Consider the following 6,772-nt stretch of genomic DNA (forward strand, 5'->3'; position numbering starts at 1 on the left):
TGCCAAGGCAGGGGACACGGGTTCAAGCCCTGGTCTGGGAAGATCCCACATGCGCGGAGCAACTAAGCCACAACTACTGAGCCTGCATTCTAGAACCTGCGAGCCACAGCAACTGAAGCCCATGCGCCTAGAGCCCATGCTCCGCAACAAGAGAAGCCACCGCAATGAGAAGCCCGCGCACCACAACAAAGAGTAGCCCCCGCTCACCACAGCTACAGAAAGCCTGCACAGAGCAACGTAGACCCAATGCAGCCAAAAATGAATAAACTTATTAAAAAACAAAACAAAACACTGGAGTAGCAATTCTCATAGCAGACAAAATAGACTTTAAAATAAAGACTGTTACAAGAGACAAAGAAGGACACTACATTATGATCCAAGGGATCAATCCAAGAAGAAGATACAACAGTTGTAAATATGCACCAACATAGGAGCACCCCAATACATAAGGCAAATGCTAACAGCTATAAAAGGGGAAATTGACAGTAACACAGTAATAGTAGGGGACTTTAACACCCCACATTCACCAATGGAGAGATCATCCAAAATGAAAATAAATAAGAAAACACAAGCTTTATGTTTTTTAAATTTTTTTTCTTTTTTAATTTATTTATTTTTGGCTGCATTGGGTCTTCGTTGCTGCACACGGGCTTTCTCTAGTTGCAACGTGTAGCGGCTGCCCTTCGTTACATTGCGCAGGCTTCTCACTGCAGTGGCTTCTCTTGTTGCAGAGCATGGGCTCTAGGTGTGTGGGCTTCAGTAGTTGTGGCACATGGGCTCAGTAGTTGTGGCTCGTGGGCTCTAGAGCACAGGCTCAGTAGTTGTGGTGCACGGGCTTAGTTGCTCCACGGCATGTGGGATCTTCCCAGACCAGGGCTCGAACACGTGTCCCCTGCATTGGCAGGCGGATTCTTAACCACTGTGCCACTGGGGAAGCACGGAAAATAAGCTTTAAATGACACATTAAACAAGATGGAGTTAATTGATATTTATAGGACATTCCATCCAAAAACAGGAGAATACACATTCTTCTCAAGTGCTCATGGAATATTCTCCCGGATAGATCATACCTTGAGTCACAAATCAAGCCTTGGTAAATTTAAGAAAATTGAAATCATATCAAGTATCTTTTCCAACCACAACACCTTAAGACTAGATATCAATTACAGGGAAAAAAAACTGTAAAAAATACAAACACATGGAGGCTAAACAATATGCTACTAAATAACCAAGAGATCACTAAAGAAATAAAAAAATACCTAGAAACAAATGACAATGAAAACACGACGACCCAAAACCTATGGGATGCAGCAAAAGCAGTTCTAAGAGGGAACTTTATAGCAATACAATCCTACCTCAAGAAACAAGAAGCATCTCAAATAAACAACCTAAACTTATTAGAGAAAGAAGAACAAAAAATACCCAAAGTGAGCAGAAGGAAAGAAATCATAAAGATCAAATCAGAAGTAAATGAAAAAGAAATGGAAACAATAGCAAACATCAATAAAACTAAAAGCTGGTTCTTTGAGGAGGTAAACAAAATTGGTAAACCATTAGCCAGACTCATCAAGAAAAAAAGGGAGAAGACTCAAATCAACAATTAGAAATGAAAAAGGAGACGTAACAACTGACACTGCAGAAATACAAAGGATCATGAGAGATTACTACAAGCAACTATATGCCAATAAAATGGACAACCTGGAAGAAATGGACAAATTCTTAAAAAGTACAACCTTATGAGACTGAACCAGGAAGAAATAGAAAATATAAACAGACCAATCACAAGCACTGAAATTGAAACTGTGATTAAAAATCTTCCAACAAACAAAAGCCCAGGACCAGATGGCTTCACAGGCAAATTCCATCAAATATTTAGAGAAGAGCTAACACCTATCCTTCTCAAACTCTTCCAAAATATAGTAGAGGGAGGAACACTCCCAAACTCATTCTACGAGGCCACTGTCACCCTGATACCAAAACCAGACAAGGATGTCACAAAAAAAAACTACAGGCCAATATCGCTGATGAATATAGATGCGAAAATCCTCAACAAAGTACTATCAAAGAGAATCCAACAGCACATTAAAAGGATCATATGCCATGATCAAGTGGTGTTTATCCCAGGAATGCAAGGATCCTTCAATATATGCAAATGAATCAATGTGATACACCATATTAACAAATTGAAGGATAAAAACCATATGATAATAGATGCAGAAAAAGCTTTTTTTTTTTGCGGTACGCGGGCGTCTCATTGTTGTGGCCTCTCCTGTCGTGGAGCACAGGCTCCAGACGTGCAGGCTCAGCGGCCATGGCTCATGGGCCCAGCCGCTCTGTGGCATGTGGTATCTTCCCGGACCGGGGCACGAACCCGTGTACCCTGCATCGGCAGGCGGACTCTCAACCACTGCACCACCAGGGAAGCCCCCAGAAAAAGCTTTTGACAAAATTCAACACCCATTTATGATAAAAACCCTCCAGAAAGTAGACATAGAGGGAACCTACCACAACATAATAAAGGCCATATATGACAAACCCACAGCCAACATCATTCTCAATGATGAAAAACTGAAACCATTTCCTCTAAGATCAGGAACAAGACAAGGCTGCTCCCTCTCACTGCTATTATTCAACATAGTTTTGGAAGTTTTAGCCACAGCAATCAGAGAAGAAAAAGAAGTAAAAGGAATCCAAATCGGAAAAGAAGAAGTAAAATTGTCTGCAGATGACATGATACTATACTATACATAGAGAATCCTAAAGATGCTACCAGAAAACTACTAGAGCTAATCAGTGAATTTGGTAGAGTAGCAGGATACAAAATTAATGCACAGAAATTTCTTGCATTCCTATACACTAATGATGAAATGTCTGAAAGAGAAATTAAGGAAGCACTCCATTTACCATTGCAACAAAAAGAATAGAATACCTAGGAATAAACCTACCTAAGGAGACAAAAAACCTGTATGCAGAAAACTGTAAGACACTGATGAAAGAAATTAAAGATGATACAAACAGATGGAGAGATATACCATGTTGTTGGATTGGAAGAATCAACATTGTGAAAATGACTATACTATGCAAAGCAATCTACAGATTCAATGCAATCCCTATCAAACTACCAGTGGCATTTTTCCCAGAACTAGAACAAAAAATTTCACAATTTGTATGGAAATACAAAAGACCCCGAATAGCCAAAGCAATCTTGAGAAAGATAAACGGAGCTGGAGGAATCAGGCTCCTGACTTCAGACGATACTACAAAGCTACAGTAGTCCAGACAGTATGGTACTGGCACAAAACCATAAATATGGATGAATGGAACAGGATAGAAAGCCCAGAGATAAGCCCAAACATATATGGTCACCTTATCTTTGATAAAGGAAGCAAAAATATACAATGGAGTAAAGACAGCCTCTTCAATAAATGGTGCTGGGAAAACTGTACAGCTACATGGAAAAGAATGAAATTAGAACACTCCATAACACCATACACAAAAATAAACTCAAAATGGATTAAAGACCTAAATGTAAGGTAAGACACTATAAAACTCTTAGAGGAAAATATAGGTAGAACACTATGACATAAATCACAGCAAGATCCTTTTTGACCCACCTCCTAGAGAAATGGAAATAAAAACAAAAATAAACAAATGGGAGCTAATGAAGTTTAAATCCTTTTGTACAGCAACGGAAACCATAAACAAGATGAAAGGACAACCCTCAGAATGGGAGAAGATATTTGCAAATGAAGCAACTGACAAAGGATAAATTTCCAAAATATACAAGCAGCTCATGCAGCTCAATATCAAAAAAGCAAACAACCCAATCCAGAAATGGGCAGAAGACCTAAATAGACATTTCTCCAAAGAAGATATACAGACTGCCAACAAACACATGAAAGGATGCTCAACCTCACTAATCATTAGAGAAATGCAAATCAAAACTACAATGAGAAAAAAAAAAAAAACTACAATGAGGTATCACCTCACACCAGTCAGAATGGCCATCATCAAAAAATCTACAAACAATAAATGCTGGAGAGGGTGTGGAGAAAAGGGAACCCTCTTGCACTGTTGGTGGGAATTTAAATTGATACAGCCACTATGGAGAACAGTATGGAGGTCCTTAAAAAACCAAAAATAGAACTACCATACAATCCAGCAATCCCACTACTGGGCATATATGCTGAGAAAACCATAATTCAAAAATAGTCATGTACCAAAATGTTCATTGCAGCTCTATTTACAATAGCCAGGACATGGATGCAACCTAAGTGTCCATCATCGGATGAATGGATAAAGAATATGTGGCACATGTATACAATGGAATATTGCTCAGCCATAAAATGAAATGAAATTGAGTTATTTGTAGTGAGGTGGATGGACCTAGAGACTGTCATACAGAGTGAAGTAAGTCAGAAAGAGAAAAACAAATACAGTGTGCTAACACATATATATGAAATCTAAAAAAAAAAAAAAATGGTTCTGAAGAACCTAGGGGCAGGACAGGAATAAGGATGCAGACGTAGAGAATGGACTTGAGGACACGGGGAAGGGGAAGGGGAAGCTGGGACGAAGTGAGAGAGTGGCATGGACATATATACACTACCAAATGTAAAATAGATAGCTAGTGGGAAGCAGCTGCATGGCACAACGAGATCAGCTCGGTGCTTTGCGACCATCTAGGGGGATGGGATAAGGAGGGTGGGAGAGAAACGCTAGAGGAATGGGATTTGGGGATATACGTTTGCATACAGCTGATTCACTTTGTTATACAGCAGAAACTAAGACAACACTTTAAACAATTATACTCCAATAAAGATGTTAAAAAAAAAAACCTAATGATGCACTATTTTCAAAGGTATGTGGAAACAGTGCTTTTATGGAGCACTTGTGGTGTAAACTTTTGGTGCATAGTTCTATCAGAATCTTTAAACAAACCAAACGCATCTTTTGATAGAGTCAGACTCCTTCCAGAAATTGATCATAAGTAAATAGGCATGCATAGCTGTATTACAGGATTGTCAGTACAACATGTTTTATGTCCTTTAATTGGGCATTGGTTATGTAAATTGTGATACATTCATGCAATGGAATACTACACAGTCATTAAAAATGATGTTTTAGATATATATTTATGGACATGGAAAAATGTTTATTACCTATTATATGAAAAAAGGTTATAAAATGGTATATAGAATATGATCATGTTTTTGCTAGAAGTATTACATATGATTAGGAAAATGTCTAGAAAGAGACATAGCAAAATAATAGTAGTTCGTATCTATGAATGAAACAAAGTTATTTTTAAAAGTTATTTCTCCTCTATTGTCTAAATTTTCAAATAATGAACAGATGATCTGTCTATCTATCACATAGGTAGAACAGCTCATCCATCTATGCCACTATCTGTCATCTTTCTATATATCTCTGGTGGGGGAAGGAGCAAATTCTATGTTATTTTTTCTGACTCTTACTGCTCTTCCAGTCACCCTGTAACCCACTGCTATTTGGCTTTTGCACTTACTTTGCTGCTGAAACTTGTTTGCCAAGGTCACCTGTGACTTTCCATTTGTCAAATCTAATGTATACATTTCAGTTCTTATCAGTCGGACCTCTGGTTCTGTTCTTGTAAACCATCCCCTCCTTTTAAAAACTTTTTCCTCTGGATTCTGTGTCATCTGGTATTTTTTTTTCTTCTCACTTATTGAACTAGATCTCAGTGTATTTCCTTGAATATAGAGAGAATCATCGTCCACCCCTTATATATAGATGTTCCCCATTTGTTCCTCACTTCTTTGTATTTTATGACGCATACTATACTATTTTATGTATATCTCTATATATCATATATATATCTATATCTGTTTATGAAACTGCTCACAAGACATCATCCCTGTATGATTTAAAACCATCTCACATTTCGTATATTCACATCTGAAGTCTCTTCTTCCTTTACCCCTCCGGTACTGTTTCTCTTTTTTCTCTACAGCTTTCTGTGAAAGGCCACCCTACCACCTGAATCAGACACCTGGAATCATCCTAGGCCTAGTCTTTTCTCTTCTCCTCATTCCTCATAGCCATGCTGCTGATCCCACATCCTTAAGGTCTTATGAATGAGTCCATTTCCTCGTCTCCATTCCCACTGCCAGGCTGTATTTCAGGCACACATGACTTTCTCCAGAATTTATGTAGTAGTCTTTAGTCTTAGCCTGGGTTCCACAAAAGCAGAATCTGAGAACAAGGCTTATGCTCAGGTTTACTTGGGTAGTTCATCCTGGGGAGTAGGAATGAAGAAACAGAGAAGGAGGGAAAGCCAACACAGTCTGCTTTACCAAGCTGGCCACCACCACAAACCACTCTTGCTCAGTCGTGTAGAACTTTTCCATCTGTTATGTGAAAGGAGGAAGCTGAGCATTGATTTCTCAGCTTCCATTCCAGTTTTCAAGCGCGGTGCCATGGACACAGGGTGGTCTCATGCTCATCAAGTCCCCAGCAATTCCAGGCTGCACTTGGCATGAATGCCCAGCAGCGGTTTTGACATCCCAGAGCCTCAGGAATCCCTGGTGCAGAAAGTGAGAGGTAAGTCTCACATACTCCATACTCCAGCAGCGGCTTCCAGAAAAAGTGGTGGGTCTGAGAGGGTTTGAAGTGGCCCAGAGGAAGTGTCTGATTCACCTTCTAACTGATATTCCTGTCCTCCTTTTGAAATCCATCCTTTAGAGCAGAGTAACCTTCCTAAAACAAAATGATTATTTTATTGTCCTGCTTA

Source organism: Orcinus orca, chromosome 5 (genome assembly GCF_937001465.1).
Source record: "Orcinus orca chromosome 5, mOrcOrc1.1, whole genome shotgun sequence".
Lineage (NCBI taxonomy): Eukaryota > Metazoa > Chordata > Mammalia > Artiodactyla > Delphinidae > Orcinus > Orcinus orca.